This window comes from Salmo salar, chromosome ssa29 (genome assembly GCF_905237065.1).
Source record: "Salmo salar chromosome ssa29, Ssal_v3.1, whole genome shotgun sequence".
NCBI classification, from domain to species: domain Eukaryota; kingdom Metazoa; phylum Chordata; class Actinopteri; order Salmoniformes; family Salmonidae; genus Salmo; species Salmo salar.
This window is the reverse complement of record NC_059470.1, coordinates 23285621-23303117: the sequence shown is the minus strand read 5'-3', so window position 1 is coordinate 23303117 and position 17497 is coordinate 23285621. Positions and strand designations below refer to the sequence as shown.

Below are 17497 nucleotides of genomic sequence, written 5' to 3'. Positions count from 1 at the left end.
CCCAACTCCCCTCTCCTGTGGGAGAGGGGGGGGGCTGGCTATCTGTCAGCCATTTGCAAAGCTGATCTGGCACCTTTGATCCTCACCAAGGAGAGAGTCATGACACCAGAAATGATTTGATATTAACCTGTTGGGGCTAGGGGGCAGTATTTTCACGGCTGGATAAAAAAACGTACCCGATTTAATCTGGTTACTAATCCTACCCAGTAACTAGAATATGCATATACTTATTATATATGGATAGAAAACACCCTAAAGTTTCTAAAACTGTTTGAATGGTGTCTGTGAGTATAACAGAACTCATTTGGCAGGCAAAACCCTGAGACATTTTCTGACAGGAAGTGGATACCTGATGTGTTGAATTACCTTTAAGCCTATGCCATTGAAACACACAGGGGTTGATTAATGTTTTGGCACTTCCTATTGCTTCCACTAGATGTCACCAGCCTTTACAAAGTGTTTTGAGTCTTTTACTGTGAGATCTGACCGAACAAGAGCCTTGGAACGGTGATGGCCGATTAGACTCTGGCGCGCGAATTCATGTTGGGTACCCTCGTTCCAATACGTTATAAAAGAGAATGCATTCGTCCACCTTGAATATTATTCATGTTCTGGTTAAAAAAGGCAGTAATGATTTATGCTATACAACTTTTGACATGTTTGAACGAACGTAAATATATTTTTTCCCCTCGTTCATGACGAGAAGTCCGGCTGGCTTAGATCATGTGCTAACAACACAGAGCTTTTTGGACATAAATGATGAGCTTTTTTGAACAAAACTACATTCGTTATGGACCTGGGATTCCTGGAAGTGACATCTGATGAAGAGAATCAAAGGTAATGGATTATTTACATAGTATTTTCGATTTTAGATCTCTCCAACACGGCCGTTTGTCTGTATAGCAAAGCGTATTTTTCTGGGCGCAGTGCTCAGATTATTGCAAAGTGTGATTTCCCAGTAAGGTTATTTTTAAATCTGGCAAGTTGATTGCGTTCAAGAGATGTAAATCTATAATTCTTTAAATGACAATATAATATTTTACCAATGTTTTCTAATTTTAATTATTTAATTTGTGGTGCTGACTTGACTGCCGGTTATTGGAGGGAAACGATTTCCTGAACATCAACGCCATAGTAAACCGCTGTTTTTGGATATAAATATGAACTTGATAGAACTAAAAATGCATTTATTGTCTAACATAATGTCCTAGGAGTGTCATCTGATGGAGATTGTTAAAGGTTAGTGCATCATTTTAGCTGGTTTTATGGTTTTGGTGACGCCTGTCTTTGAATTGACAAAACATTACACACAGCTATTGTCAATGTACTCTCCTAACATAATCTAACTTTATGCTTTCGCCGTAAAACCTTTTTGAAATCGGACAACGTGGTTAGATTAAGGAGATGTTTATCTTTCAAAGGGTGTAAGATAGTTGTATGTTTGAAAAATTTGAATTTGGACATTTATTTGGTTTCAAATTTGCCACTCTTGACATGCACCTGCTGTTGATAGGGTGCACCACGGGTGGCATGCTAGCGTCCCACATAGCCCCAAGAAGTTAAGATAAAAACGCCTGTATTTCTACACATTTTGGCATGGGGTGAAAAAAAAGTTTTACAGCTAATTTCCTGCAATTCTACCCATTTTGCCATGGGGTAGAGAGATATTTTTGCAGTTTTAAAATGAATTTCCTGCAATTCACAGATTTTGTAATGACTTATGCCATGTTAATATGATACCATAGTGAGAATTACTAACAAAATCAATGGGGGCCCCCTGGAGGTCGAGTCCTGCATGCCCGATTGGTATTTGGCTATGATTACTACAAGTTTAAATAACCCTAACCCTAACCCTAACCCTAGATCAACTACCAATCTAAAAATGGTTAGCTAACATGGCTAATTGAGTGACTGTCAGTGACTGACATAAGAGAAAAACTGATGATGCACAACCAAATTTCTAAATTGTACCTGGTGTATTCTACTATTCTTACTCTCAGTAGTAAGTTGAGCCCCCGACTGAGTTCCCCCCAAAAAGTTCTGGGGGCCCTAGAGGCCGCTGATGTGGCTTATGACTGGAACCGGCCCTGCATGGAAACCATGTGTTTGATGTACAGTGCCTTCAGAAAGTATTCATACTCCTTCACTTATTTCACATTTTGTGAATTCAAAATTAATTAAATGGACCCCCCCCTCCTCCCCCTACACACAATACCCCATAATGACAAAGTGAAAACATGTTTAAAAAAATGTTTGGTAATGTATTGAGAATTAAATGCAGAAATCTCATTTACGTAAGTATTCACACCCATGACAAAATGTTAGAATCCCCTTTGGCAGCAATTACAGCTGTGAGTCTTTCTGGGCAAGTCTAAGAGTTTTGCACACCTGGATTGTACAATCTTTGCCCATTGTTATTTTCAAAATACTTCAAGCTCTGTCAAATTGGTTGTTGATCATTGCTAGACAACCATTTAAGTCTTGCCATAGATTTACAAGCAGATTTAAGCCAAAACTGTAACTCGGCCACTCAGGAACATTCACCGTCTTCTTGGCAAGCAACTCCAGTGTAGATTTTGCCTTGTGTTTTAGGATATTATCGGCCTGAAAAGTACATTAAACTCCTAGTGTCTGGTGGAAAGCCGATTGAGCTAGGATTTTCTCTAGGATTTTACCTGCGTTTACCTCAATTGTTTTAATTTTTTTCTTCTGAAAAACTCCCCAGGAGGGGTACTCAATAATGTGTTGTACTGTATTTGCCCCAAATATAATCGTTGTATTCAGGACAAAAAGTCAATTGCTTTGCCACATTTTTTGCAGTATTACTTTAGTGCCTTGTTGCAAAGAGGATGCATGTTTTTTGTTGTTTGTGATTTCTGCGGCCAAAAAAGCTTGATTTGCAGCAGCTTTCTGAAATTCTGCGATGTTTTTTTCACATACATTTTTTATAAAGCACTAAAAAGTGGTTCTGAACAGAATGAGCTTATGTGTGTCTATTGTGATAAATTTGCTGCGGAGCACATACCTGAAAGCATTCATGACTCCTTTCTATGCCACCAAAATTACGATATTTTTCTCAGAATTGTCTTTTGAAAGCCTAACACTGTAAGATTGTATTTTAAAACTTAGCTAGTCATTTTGACAATAGAACAAGCTTTCAAATGATGCCCACCTGACCCAGATTGCCCAATGGGCCGTTTTTGGATTGCGTAAACAGCAAAAGTAATTGTGTGATGGCAGGGATGCAAGGTTGTGTCCCAACAAAACAACTACAAGTGTGCTTGCTCTAGTTCCTCAACGGCACAGCTAGGAGAGCTCAAAAAAAGCACCTTATAGTTGAAGACTCTTCTTTGAGTCATAAAAGTGCATTGAAATTACTTAGGAACTGTGCACACTTTTGAGAGGTGTTTTGGCCACTTGAGACCACCAATTAGTCCTCTCACTCAAACCTTTGTCATTTCTATGTCTTATGTTGCACCTACCCCACATTTACCATGAATATTCTTATCATGTTACTGAATGTACCCTGATTATTTTGAGATTTTGTTATCAACAAATGCGGCGGAAAGTACAGTAAATGTAAAATGCACATAAATTCAACAGTGTAACGTTTGGATTCAGTCTTTTTCCAGGTGAACTGTTGTGTTCTCCAAAAAATTATCCTGCAACAATTGATGGACATTTTTCGTAAGGGAAAATGAAGTCTGAAATTTCAAAGTGAAAATTAAACTTTAGAAGCCTTTTTAAACCTCAAATACACAAGAAGTTTAACATGTTCAGGAAAGTTCTCCTGCAACAGGGTGATACAATTCTATTATTATTTTATTTTTACAACGTAAGTTGACTGAGAACACTTGCTGTTCTCATTTACAGCAACAACCTGGGGAATAGTTACAGGGGAGAGGAGGGGGGATGAATGAGCCAATTGGAAGCTGTATCTCTACAATCAGCTTGGCTCTCTTCTCTTTTCAAACTCTTCCTGGTTCTTTTCTTCTCTCTCCTCTGCCCTCATAGCCTGAGGTGGTGAGGGTAAGTACAGCAGCTGCAGGATATACAGTGGGTTCGTTTGAAGCCATTATTCGGGGGAAACAACAGAAAGAGAAAAGCTCCCCCTTGGTCTTTCTTTTCTTTATCTTTGGGGATTTTCACATACAACTCTGTGTCCAGTTTGCTTTCATAAATAATGTCACTTGAAAGCGTTTGGTAAGGAGCACATACTCAGGAAAATTAATACCTGAGTAAAGTTCCACTGATTGAAGCGCGTTAGCTTTTTTCTTCCTTTGAACGCCTTCCTACTATTAAAACCCCAGAAATACCAACAAGGTCAAACCTGCTTAACTGAGCTCCACCTGTTGCTAAACATAGCTAATTAGCGTCCTTCATCGAGACAAACAAATGACAAGAGCCACAGGTATGTGATGCGTGGGTTCAGCACCTGAATGTCTACACAAACTAACTGCTGAAAGGTTGTTAACTTAATGACACCAAGCATCCCACCCTGATTGAGCAAAAAAATACATTTGCTATTAAGTTTGCAGAGATATTTATGCTCTATTAACACAATTAATAGTTTGTTATCGCTCATTAGTTTTGATTGTGCTCAAAGGCATTATTTCAATGCTTTTAATAGCAATAGGCTAACTGCAATCATCTCAAACTGAGCCAAAAGGTAAGAGCAGAGGAGTACTTTAACAAGTGGGTTATTCCAATTAAATTCATGGAATTTCTCCCTCATCCACATTATAGGCAGTTAGGAATATGTACAGTGATTATGATAACCACCATTGATCATTTGTAGCACGGTAAGAGATAATGAGAAAACTTGTTAGGCAAGCTACAATCTGCCACTTGCAAATCGACATCCTTCACCTGTCCTCATTTGCATAGCCAAGTAGTTTCCTGCCAATGTATTCTTTTTTTTTTACTTTGTAAAGAAATGTGTAAATTATTTTATTTGGTTGGTGATACTGATATTTCCAGTTTAGTGATTTTAACTATTGGACCGTCTTCGGTGAACTACAGCATGGTGTGGTGCACATCTTGCCTGGCTACCCTTCCTTGCTCCGCCACGCCCACGGATGTAAGTTTCTTCTCTGCAATGAGTCTGGAGCTGAGTACCTACCCAACAATTTCGAGAATGGAAATCCATTCTAGACTGTCTGATTTGTCACAGAAACCGGGGGATTGGGCCAGGGCCAGAACACACGCGCTTATAGCAGCGTTTTGAAAATTCGGCATTGGCTTTGATACTGTGATTGGTTAGAGATGATCCAATCATTGAGGACTTTGTTTTGTACGACACCCCTCACAAATGACTTCAATGATGGCAGTCTCAGACTGAAGTATGTAGCGGACAATAGAGCAACGGAAGAATTCAGTTTGAGTCATCAGGCAAGTGCAAATCATCATGCCATTCATGTCTTACCATGACACATTCCCAACTACACAGTACTAGAGGGTGTGACTTTAAATTTGAGGAGCCTTTCGTTCGTTTTTTACATTTAGACATGAAAGAGCAATGTCGGCTCTCTACCCCCTCACATCAACAAAGAACAATGCTCGAATCCAAGACCTAAAGAACATCAAAACTCTTCCAACTAATTGAAGACTACTATATGCAGCTCCTTGATTGTGATGAAACCATTTTCTGACGGACAAATCAGAAATGGTTATTTGCTGGAAAATCTTCCCAGCATAGAAGAAGCTGGACAAACAGAGAGAGTGCATTCCATAATGGGCCCACAGAGCATACTCTGGCTACTCTGCAATAACAGAGATAGGGAAGCAGAGTTCATAATTGGGATGTTCTCTGCTGTGGACTATACTAGTACAATACATAAGTCTTTTTCCTAAGCTGTCGTTAGGATAACTGCAATGTAGCTCTGGGCTATTTTTAGTAAAGGGGTTCATAGAAATATCCAAACTCGATTGCAAGACACCCACGAGGCAAAGAGTGGTCCCGTTACCACAATGTCAAGTGACCTTTACCTGCCTCTAAACATTCCTATCCTTTTCCCCACCTTATTTACAACGCATGTCATCAGCACTGATTTGTTTGGGCTGGATTCCCCCAGACGATCAGATTACCAAAACAAAAACCGCATTCAAAGTCAAAATCTTTTCGTGGGAATAAACAACTAAATATCATGTCTTGCTGTGTCATTTCACAGGTGTTGTTAAGTCACCACAAACAGTTGACTGTAGACTAAATACAAAAGCACATCTAGAGGAAATTCTGTAGAAACTCAAAAGAAAACAAAAATCAAAGTCAGTTAATACAAAACGAGGGTCTTGATCACATGCTGGTAAACTGGGTTTGTCCCAGCAGGGGATCTGGAATATCAGAAGTACTGAAAAAGCACAGGGTAGAGCAGCTGAACCATGTCCTCTCCACAGACGGTGCAATTATTCGGGAGGCTTTATCCGAGGACTAATGAATCACATGGATTCAAAAGAAAGGATAATAAGTACAGCCAGATGCGGTCACTGATTGGCTGAATACCCTGGGCGCAGGGTGGTTTGAGTAGGAAATAGGATTCCAAGTTTTCGAACTACTGGTCATTTCTTTGAGAAGATATATAAAACGATCTGTGCATTTGCACAACAGGATAAATACACCTATTTCACCTTTGCATGTCAAAAATGGAATGACCACTGCAGCACATGCTGCTACTGTTTTGAACAGATTAGATTATACAGCCAGTTTACGAACGAACGAGTGCACCAGGGAGAACGTAACAGGCATGCAGATGCATTAACTGAAAACACATAATATAACTGGAGATAGCTAGCTAACATAATGTCACAAAGCATGATGCGCTAGCCAGTTAACTTTCATTTTGAAATAACTTCATATTTCACAGTGTCAGATATTAGTTTAGAAAGACCTGAAATTGGCATGAGAGCTAACCTGTTAGGGCTAGGGGGCAGTATTGACACGGCTGGATAAAAAACGTACCCGATTTAATCTGGTTACTACTCCTGCCCAGTAACTAGAATATGCATATAATTATTGGCTTTGGATAGAAAACACCCTAAAGTTTCAAAAACTGTTTGAATGGTGTCTGTGAGTATAACAGAACTCATATGGCAGGCAAAAACCTGAGAAGATTTCATGCAGGAAGTGGCCTGTCTGACAAGGTGTCGTTCTTCTTGTCTCTGTTTATTGAAGAGTGAGGATCTTAGTTGTACCGTGACACTTCCTACGGCTGCCATAGGCTCTCAGAATGCGGCAAAATGCTGAATCGTGGCTTTGCAGGCTCTGGCTGAAACAAAGTAGCGCGTTTGGGTAGTGGCTGGTTACAGTACTGTGAGACTCAGGCTCGTGCCCGCGTCGACCGAAAGCTTTGTTTTCTTTCCTCTGTTTAGCTAAATGGAGATTCCCGGTCGGAATATTATCGCTTTTTTACGAGAAAAATGGCATAAAAATGGATTTTAAACAGCGGTTGACATGCTTCGAAGTACGGTAATGGAATATTTAGATTTTTTTGGTCACGAATTATGCCATGCGCGCGACCCTGATTTAACATTTCGGATAGTTTCTGGAACGCACGAACAAAACGCCGCTATTCGGATATAACGATGGATTATTTTGGACCAAACCAACATTTGTTATTGAAGTAGCAGTCCTGGGAGTGCATTCTGACGAAGACAACAAAAGGTAATCAAACTTTTGTAATAGTAAATCTGATTTTGGTGAGTGCTAAACTTGCCGGGTGTCTAAATAGCTAGCCCGTGATGGCTGGGCTATGTACTTAGAATATTGCAAAATGTGCTTTCACCAAAAAGCTATTTTAAAATCGGACATATCGAGTGCATAGAGGAGTTCTGTATCTATAATTCTTAAAATAATTGTTATGCTTTTTGTGAACGTTTATCGTGAGTAATTTAGTAAATTGTTAGTAAATTCCCCGGAAGTTTGCGGGGGGTATGCTAGTTCTGAACGTCACATGCCAATGTAAAAAGCTGGTTTTTGATATAAATATGAACTTGATTGAACAAAACATGCATGTATTGTATAACATAATGTCCTAGGGTTGTCATCTGATGAAGATTATCAAAGGTTAGTGCTGCATTTAGCTGTCTTCTGGGTTTTTGTGACATTATATGCTAGCTTGAAAAATGGGTGTCTGATTATTTCTGGCTTGGTACTCTGCTGACATAATCTAATGTTTTGCTTTCGTTGTAAAGCCTTTTTGAAATCGGACAGTGTGGTTAGATTAACGAGAGTCTTGTCTTTAAATAACTGTAAAATAGTCATATGTTTGAGAAATTGAAGTAATAGCATTTCTAAGGTATTTGAAAATCGCGCCACTGGATTAGACTGGCTGTTGCGTAGGTGGGACGAATTCGTCCCGCCTGCCCTAGAGAGGCTAACTAGCTAGCTTGCTGATTATCAAAAGGAAAATGAATTAGATTCTTTTTTTTAATCGACCAAACTATTTCTCAATGTTTCTCAAAATTAATTAATTTGATCATACTACAGTACATGAACACCATGGGGAAACAATCAAATTGGCCAGCCACCGTCATGCTTTTTTGTCCTACCAGATCCATGATGAGAAGGTTCTAGCTAGTGTATCCCTCTGTCCTTCGACTCTTGTTGAATGTAGATGTCTGGTTTTCAGGTCCCAGGCTCCCATGACTGTTATGATTATTTATTTGCAAGTTGATTAAAATGTTATTTTTGCTTTAGTGCCATCTGTACCAGTAAGAAGTCTGGCGCGAGAGACTCGTTGTGAGGGAGACTAGAGCAGACCCAGAAGTTCTGACTGAGCGCACATTTCAAAGCACCCCAGGACAGTCCATTTACAGTTCCCCCTCATAAAAAATTGCTGGCAAAACAAGCAATATTCACACAGCCTATGTGCCCACGGAGCTGCTGCTGCTGCTGGCAGTCACTGAGGGGCACAGCAGCAAGTAAATGAACAGCTTGTTTTGATCAATATATTTTAGAAACAGGAACATTTACCACACTATTATGAGCATTTAAAACATAATCCATGAATTACAGTTGAAGTCGGAAGTTTACATACACTTAGGTTGGAGTAATTAAAACTCGTTTTTCAACCACTCCACAAATTTCTTGTTAACCTGTTGGGGCTAGGGGGCAGCATTTGCACGTCTGGATAAAAAAAATGTACCCGATTTAATCTGGTTATTAATCCTACCCAGTAACTAGAATATGCATATACTTATTATATATGGATAGAAAACACTCTAAAGTTTCTAAAACTGTTTGAATGGTGTCTGTGAGTATAACAGAACTCATTTGGCAGGCAAAACCCTGAGACATTTTCTGACAGGAAGTGGATACCTGATGTGTTGTATTGACTTTAAACCTATCCCATTGAAAAACACAGGGGCTTAGGAATATTTTGGCACTTCCTATTGCTTCCACTAGATGTCACCAGCCTTTACAAAGTGTTTTGAGTCTTCTGGAGGGAGATCTGACCGAACAAGAGCCATGGAACGATGATGTCCCATTAGACACCTGGCGCGCGAGTTCATGTTGGGTACCCTCGTTCCAATACGTTATAAAAGAGTATGCATTCGTCCAACTTGAATATTATTCATGTTCTGGTTAAAAAGGCCCTAATGATTTATGCTATACAACGTTTGACATGTTTGAACGAACGGAAATATATTTTTTCTCCTCGTTCATGACGAGAAGTCCGGCTGGCTTACATCATGTGCTAACGAGACGGCGAGATTTTTGGACATAAATGATGAGCTTTTTTGAACAAAACTACATTCGTTATGGACCTGTGATACCTGGAAGTGACATCTGATGAAGAGAATCAAAGGTAATGGATTATTTACATAGTATTTTCGATTTTAGATCTCCCCAACATGACGTCTAGTCTGCTCATCGCAGCGTATTTTTCTGGGCGCAGTGCTCAGATTATTGTAAAGTGTGATTTCCCAGTAAGGTTATTTTTAAATCTGGCAAGTTGATTGCGTTCAAGAGATGTAAATCTATAATTCTTTAAATGACAATATAATATTTTACCAATGTTTTCTCATTTTAATTATTTAATTTGTGACGCTGACTTGACTGCCGGTTATTGGAGGGAAACGATTTCCTCAACATCAATGCCATAGTAAAACGCTGTTTTTGGATATAAATATGAACTTGATAAAACTAAAAATGCATGCATTGTCTAACATAATGTCCTAGGAGTGTCATCTGATGGAGATTGTAAAAGGTTAGTGCATCATTTTAGCTGGTTTTATGGTTTTGGTGACCCTGTCTTTGACTTGACAAAACATTACACACAACTCTTGTAAATGTACTGTCCTAACATACTCTAAATTTATGCTTTCGCCGTAAAACCTTTTTGAAATCGTAAAACGTGGTTAGATTAAGGAGATGTTTATCTTTCAAATGGTGTAAAATAGTTGGATTTTTGAAAAATTTGAATTTTGACATTTATTTGGATTCAAATTTGCCGCTCTTGAAATGCACCTGCTGTTGATGGAGTGCACCACGGGTGGCACGCTAGCGTCCCACCTAGCCCCAAGAGGTTAACAAACTATAGTTTTGGCAAGTTGGTTAGGACATCTACTTTGTGCATGACAAGTAATTTTACCAACAATTGTTTACAGGCAGATTATATCAGTTATAATTCACTGTATCACAATTTCAGTGGGTCAGAAGTTTACATACACTAAGTTGACTGTGCCTTTAAAAAGCCTGGAAATTCCAGAAAATGATGTCATGGCTTTAGAAGCTTCTGATAGGCTAATTGACAACATTTGAGTCAATTGGAGGTCTACCTGTGAATGAATTTCAAGGCCTACCTTCAAACTCAGTGCCTCTTTGCTTGACTATGGGAAAATCAAAAGAAATCAGCCAAGACCTCAAAAAGAAATGTAGACCTCCACAAGTCTGGTTCATCCTTTGGAGCAATTTCCAAACACCTGAAGGTACCACGTTCATCTGTACAAACAATAGTACGCAAGTATAAACACCATGGGACCATGCAGCCGTCATACCGCTCAGGAAGGAGACGCGTTCTGTCTCCTGGAGATGAACGTACTTTGGTGCGAAAAGTGAAAATCAATCCCAGAACAACAGCAAAGGACCTTGTGAAGATGCTGGAGGAAACAGGTACAAAGTATCTATAGCCACAGTAAAACAAGTCCTATATCGACATAACCTGAAAGGCCGCTCAGCAAGGAAGTAGCCACTGCTCCAAAACCGCCATAAAATAGCCAGACTACGGTTTGCAACTGCACATGGGGAGAAAGATTGTACTTTTTGGAGAAATGTCCTCTGGTCTGATAGAACTGTTTGGCCATAATGACCATCGCTATGTTTGGAGGAAAAAGGGGGAGGCTTGCAACCCGAAGAACACCATCCCAACCGTGAAGCACGGGGGTGACAGCATCATGTTGTGGGGGTGCTTTGCTGCATGAGGGACTGGTGCACTTCACAAAATAGATGGCATCATGAGGCAGGAAAATTATGTGGATATATTGAAGCAACATCTCAAGACATCAGTCAGGAAGTTAAAGGACAACAAAGTCAAGGTATTGGAGTGGCCATCACAAAGCCCTGACCTCAATCCTATAGAAAAGTTGTGGGCAGAACTGAAAAAGCATGTGCGAGCAAGGAGGCCTACAAACAGGACTCAGTTACACCAGCTCTGTCAGGAGGAATGGGCCAGAATTCACCCAACTTACTGTGGGAAGCTTGTGGAAGACTACCGGAAACGTTTGACCCAAGTTAAACAATTTAAAGGCAATGCTACCAAATACTAATTGAGTGTATGTAAACGTCTGACACACTGGGAATGTGATGAAAGAAATAAAAGCTGAAATAAATCATTCTCTCTACTATTATTCTGACATTTCACATTCTTAAAATAAAGTGGTGATCCTAACTGACCTAAGACAGGGAATTTTTACTCGGATTAAATGTCAGGAATAGTGAAAAACGGAGTTTGAATGTATTTGGCTAAGGTGTGTGTAAACATCCAACTTCAACTGTATATAATAATTCATGGATAATAATTAATGATTGTTCCAGAAGGCATTTCTGCCCAAAAACGCATTTCGATAAAAAAAAAATGATGTTCAAATGCCTCCCCTGTGAAGTAGTGACGCGCGACATACGCCTAGTTTCCTGAAATGTGTCAGGACTAATCACAGTGGGTTGCAGCCCCTAACGGGCAGGCCGCCACCGAGTTCAGCTTAACCATAGGGGGAAAGGACAATTCTTCTTGACAGCTAAGGCAATTTAGAGGGTCCATCTGACTGACATGGACATTCTTTGGTTGTAACTCATTGCTTCAAGATTTCTTTGTGCCAAATAGGACACAGAGAAATTGAGGGAAAGACCACAATCATCTCAAAATATGATAGTGAGCAACTTTTTTCTACAACCTTACCTGTACATACAGTGAAACAGACCAGATGTAAGGAACACCTCCAAAGACAGTACATTCCTAGATCTCGTAATTGGACAAAATGATTTAATGCTCCAGAAAGTGATAGTGCAAGAGCATAGGAAAAGCTCAGTTGTCTTACGGCAACATCCATACACTATTGAGGTGATGCAATCATCGCATGAGAACAAGTTTTAGCTGTACAGCATGTGTAGAATCGGATGTTAGTGTAATTGATACCACACAGGCAAAAACTATAACAGAAGGCCAGTGGCCAGATGCCCATTTGGATCTCTCTACATCTCTCTAAATGTATTGTGTATTGATTTACCATCCAGATTAAGACTCACCCATTATGAACAGGTGTCAAACATAGAAATGTTTTATATAACAACGATCTGTCTCAACAATACAACATACAGTATATTGCATACAGTCATTAGTAATAACTATATTATATATACAATATAAAACCAGGACTTGCTGGTAAAAAATGAAAGTTTCAACACATGCTTATTGTAATGACTATTGGAAAGAGTAAGTAATGGGCTAAATTCAAAGGGCAGATTTAACTGGAACTTGACTTCCTCTGTAAATATATAGTCCTAATACGAATGCAAAATGTTATTTTGATGACGAAATGAAAAAAATAAATAATTGATTGGCCCTAAGAGGGAGTCCTGGAGCCTTCTGAATAATATAAGCTGTGTTTAGCTCGTCGCTCCCGGACCAGTTAAACACCTTCTTCGCCCGCTTCGAGAAAAACAACATCGAGCCGACGCTTATGAGGACTGTATGTTCTTGTTCTCCGTGACCAACATGAGTAAGTCATTTAAGTGTGTTAACCCTCACAAGGCTGCCGGCCCAGACGGCCTCCCAAGCCGTGTCCTCACAGCATGTGCAGACCAGCTGGCTGGAGTGTTTACGGACATATTCAATCTCTCCATATCCCAGTCTGTTGTCCCCACTTGCTTCAAGATGTCCACCATTGTTCCCGTACTCAAGAAAGCAAAGGTAACTGAACTAAATTACTATCGCCCTGTAGCACTCACTATCATCATGAAGTGCTTTGAGAGGCTAGTTAAGGATCATATCACCTCCACCTTACCCGACACCCTCAGCCTTCAACAACATAGTGCCCTCCAAGCTCATCACTAAGCTCAGGGCCCTGGGTCTGAAACTCTACCTGTGCAACTGGGTCCTGGAATTCCTGACGGGTTGACCACAGGTGGTGAAGTTAGGCCACAACACCTCCGCCACACTGATCATCAACATGGGGTGAATGCTCATCCCCCTCCTGTACTCCCTGTTCACCCATAACTGCGTGCACGTCTCCAACTCAATCATCAAGTTTGCTGACGATACAACAGTGGTAGACCTGATTACCAACAACAATGAGACCGCCAAGTCTCCCACCTTGCTGTAGGCTGAGTGGTGCCTAGGAAAATAACCTCTCCCTCAACGTCAACAAAATGAAGGAGCTGATCGCAGACTACAGGAGACAGCAGAGAAAGCACACACCCATACACATCAAGGGGGCCGCAGTGGAGAGGGTCAAAAGCTTCAAGATCCTCTGCGTGCACATCACTGACAACATGAAATGGTCCCTTCACACAAACAACGTGGTGAAGAAGGAGCAACAGCGCCTCTTCAACCTCAGTAGGCTGAAGAAATTAGTCTTGGCCCGTAAGACGCTCACAAACTTCTAAAGATACACCATTAGGAGCATTATTTCGTGCTGTATCACCGCCTGGTATGGCAAATGCACCGTCCGCAACGGCAGGGCTCTCCAGAGGGTGGTGCGGTCAGCCCAATGCATCACCGGGGGCACATTGCCTGCCCTCCATGACATCTACAGCCCCCGGTGTCACAGGAAGGCCAAGAAGATCATCAAGGCCACCCTAACCACGGCCTGTTCACCCCGCTGCCATCTAGAAGGCGGAGACAGTGCAGCAGGTGCATCGAAGCTGGGAACGAGAGACTGAGGACAGTTTCTATCTCCAGGCCATCAGACTGTTAAACAGTCACCAAATCAAATCAAAAATCAAATCAAATTTTATTTGTCACATACACATATTCTCATTCACCCCTTTCTCATTCACCCCTCTCATTCACCCCCTCATTCACCCCTTGTGTGTATTAGCTAGTTGTTGGGGAATTGTTAGATTAGATTATTTGTTAGATATTACTGCACTGTCGGAACTAGAAGCACAAGCATTACGCTACTCTCGCATTAACATCTGCTAACCATGTGTATGTGAACAATAAAATTAGATTTTATTTTAACAAAATATTTAAGTGCCTTTGAACAGGGTATGTTAGTAGGTGCCAGGCGCACCAGTTTGAGTGTGTCAAGAACTGCAACGCTGCTGACTTTTGTTTACGCTAAACAGTTTCCCTTCTGTATCAAGAATGGTCCACCACCCAAAGGACATCCAGCCAACTTGACACAACTGTGGAAAACATTGGAGTCAACCTGGGCCAGCATCCCTGTGGAACGCTTTTGACACCTTGTAGTCCATGCCCAGACGAATTGAAGCTGTTCTGAGGGCTAAAGGGGGTCAACTCAATATTAGGGAGGCGTTCTGAATGTTTTGTATACTCTTTGTGTATAAACTGTATTCCAATCATGGCTCATCCTATATAACTACTAATGTACACACCTTTTCTATTCATATACTGTCAGGAATTGTGAAAAACTGAGTTTAAATGTATTTGGCTAAGGTGTATGTAAACTTCTGACTACAACTGTATAATGCACACCATTATATACTGTCCGTACTGCCTTTGCACACCATTATAATATATATAAAATGGTGTGCAAAGACAGTACGGACAGTATATAATGGTGTGTATATATATGCCACAACTTTGGAAGTGTGCTTGGGGTCATTGTCCATTTGGAAGACCAATTTGCGACCAAGCTTTAAATTCCTGACTGATGTCTTGAGATGTTGCTTCAATATATCCACATAATTTTCCTGCCTCATGATGCCATCTATTTTGTGAAGTGCACCAGTCCCTCCTGCAGCAAAGCACCCCCACAACATGATGCTGCCACCCCCGTGCTTCACGGTTGGGATGGTGTTCTTCGGCTTGCAACCCTCCCCCTTTTTCCTCCAAACATAACGATGGTCATTATGGCCAAACAGTTTTATTTTTGTTTCATCAGACCAGAGGACATTTCTCCAAAAAGTACAATCTTTCTCCCCATGTGTAGTTGCAAACCGTAGTCTGGCTTTTTTATGGCGGTTTTGGAGCAGTGGCTTCTTCCTTGCTGAGCGGACTTTCAGGTTATGTCGATATAGGACTTGTTTTACTGTGGATATAGATACTTTTGTACCTGTTTCCTCCAGCATCTTCACAAGGTCTTTTGCTGTTGTTCTGGGAAATATTTGCACTTTTTGCACCAAAGTACGTTAATCTCTAGGAGACAGAACGTGTCTCCTTCCTGAGCGGTATGACTGCTGCGTGGTCCCATTGTGTTGATACTTGCGCACTATTGTTTGTACAGATGAACGTGGTACCTTCAGGCGTTTGGAAATTGCTCCCAAGGATGAACCAGACTTGTGGAGGTCTACATTTTTTCCACCTTAGGTCTGCTGATTTCTTTTGAGTTTCCCATGATGTCAAGCAAAGAGGCACTGAGTTTGAAGGTAGGCCTTGAAAAACATCCACAGATACACCTCCAATTAACTCAAATTATGTCAATTAGCCTACCAGAAGCTTCTAAAGCCATGACATCATTTTCTGGAATTTTACTTAAACTTCTGACCCATTGGAATTGTGATACAGTGAACTATAAGTGAAATAATCTGGATGTAAACAATTGTTGGAAAAATGACTTGTGTCATGCACAAAGTAGATGTCCTAAACGACTTGCAAAAACTATAGTTTGTTAACAAGAAATTTGTGGAGTGGTTGAAAAACGAGTTTTAATGACTCCAACCTAAGTGTATGTAAACTTCCAACTTCAACTGTACAGTATATATTCCGGTCTCTGACATTTCTCGTTGTAACGATGTCCGCTGAGAGTCGGGAAGCAAGTTCAGGGAGTGAGTGTTTTAATAAACGGAACATAATACAAAACAAGAAACACTAACAGCACACAGACAAGAAACAGAAACAATGATGCCTGGGGAAGGAACCAAAAGGAGTGACATATATAGGGAAGGTAATCAGGGAAGTGATGGAGTCCAGGTGAGTCTGATGGCGCGCAGGTGTGTGTAACGATGGTGACAGGTGTGCAGCATAACGAGCAGCCTGGTGACCTAGAGGCCGGAGAGGGAGCACACGTAACACTCGTTCTGAAATTTCTTAATTTTTCAGGATTATTTGTGTACTGCTTTTTATTTATTTTTTATTGCTAGGTATTACTGCACTATTGGAGATAGAAACACAAGCATTTCACTGTACCTGCGATAACATCTGCAAATCTGTATACGCGAGCAATAAACTTTGATTTAATTTGAAAAGTACCTGTGCTGATTGCTTCCTAATAGTTTTCTGATGGAACAAGTAGAAATTACCACTGCTATGCAATAATATATTATAAAGACACACAAACATACCCACACAGTTCTTCTTGTTTCTGGGGACAACTATACACAACACCACACAACTATACAATGAGAATGTGATTTCCCTAGCCGTCATAGAGTTGGTGGTGGAAGCCTTTGGCCTCTGCTATTTATTCTGCTCCAGTTGATACTCAGTCCAGACAGCTACCACCTCCACTCTCCCTTTATACAGCAGTCTATGAATACAGTATCTGCTTGTCTGGAAACATCTGCCTGTGTCTTGGAAACCATGCACTCCACCCTAACTACGGTGACAGGTCAAGTGATGGGTCAAGTAAAGAGGACATGAAGAGCCAGTAAAATTGCCCTGCCAATATCATGACATTTCAATTCACTTCACCCCAAATTAAAAGTTAAGTCCATGTAACCAATGTTTCACTATTTGAGCAGTTCCTTTGCTCATCCAGGATGTTGCAAATATATAAATACATGAGAGAGGAATTAACAAAATAAGGAGTGTAGTTGTTATTATTACAACCTAGACATCTATTGCACCAAGATGGGTGTATGAAAGCATGGTGTGCC

The 17497-nt window shown here is 40.5% G+C and overlaps 1 protein-coding gene across 1 annotated transcript in view; it reads right to left on the bottom strand.

Moving 5' to 3' along the window:
• Nucleotides 1-17497, bottom strand: part of LOC106590353 (apoptosis regulator Bcl-2) — a 68815-nt gene that overhangs the window by 49160 nt on the left and 2158 nt on the right. The gene's annotated exons all lie outside the window — the stretch shown is intronic.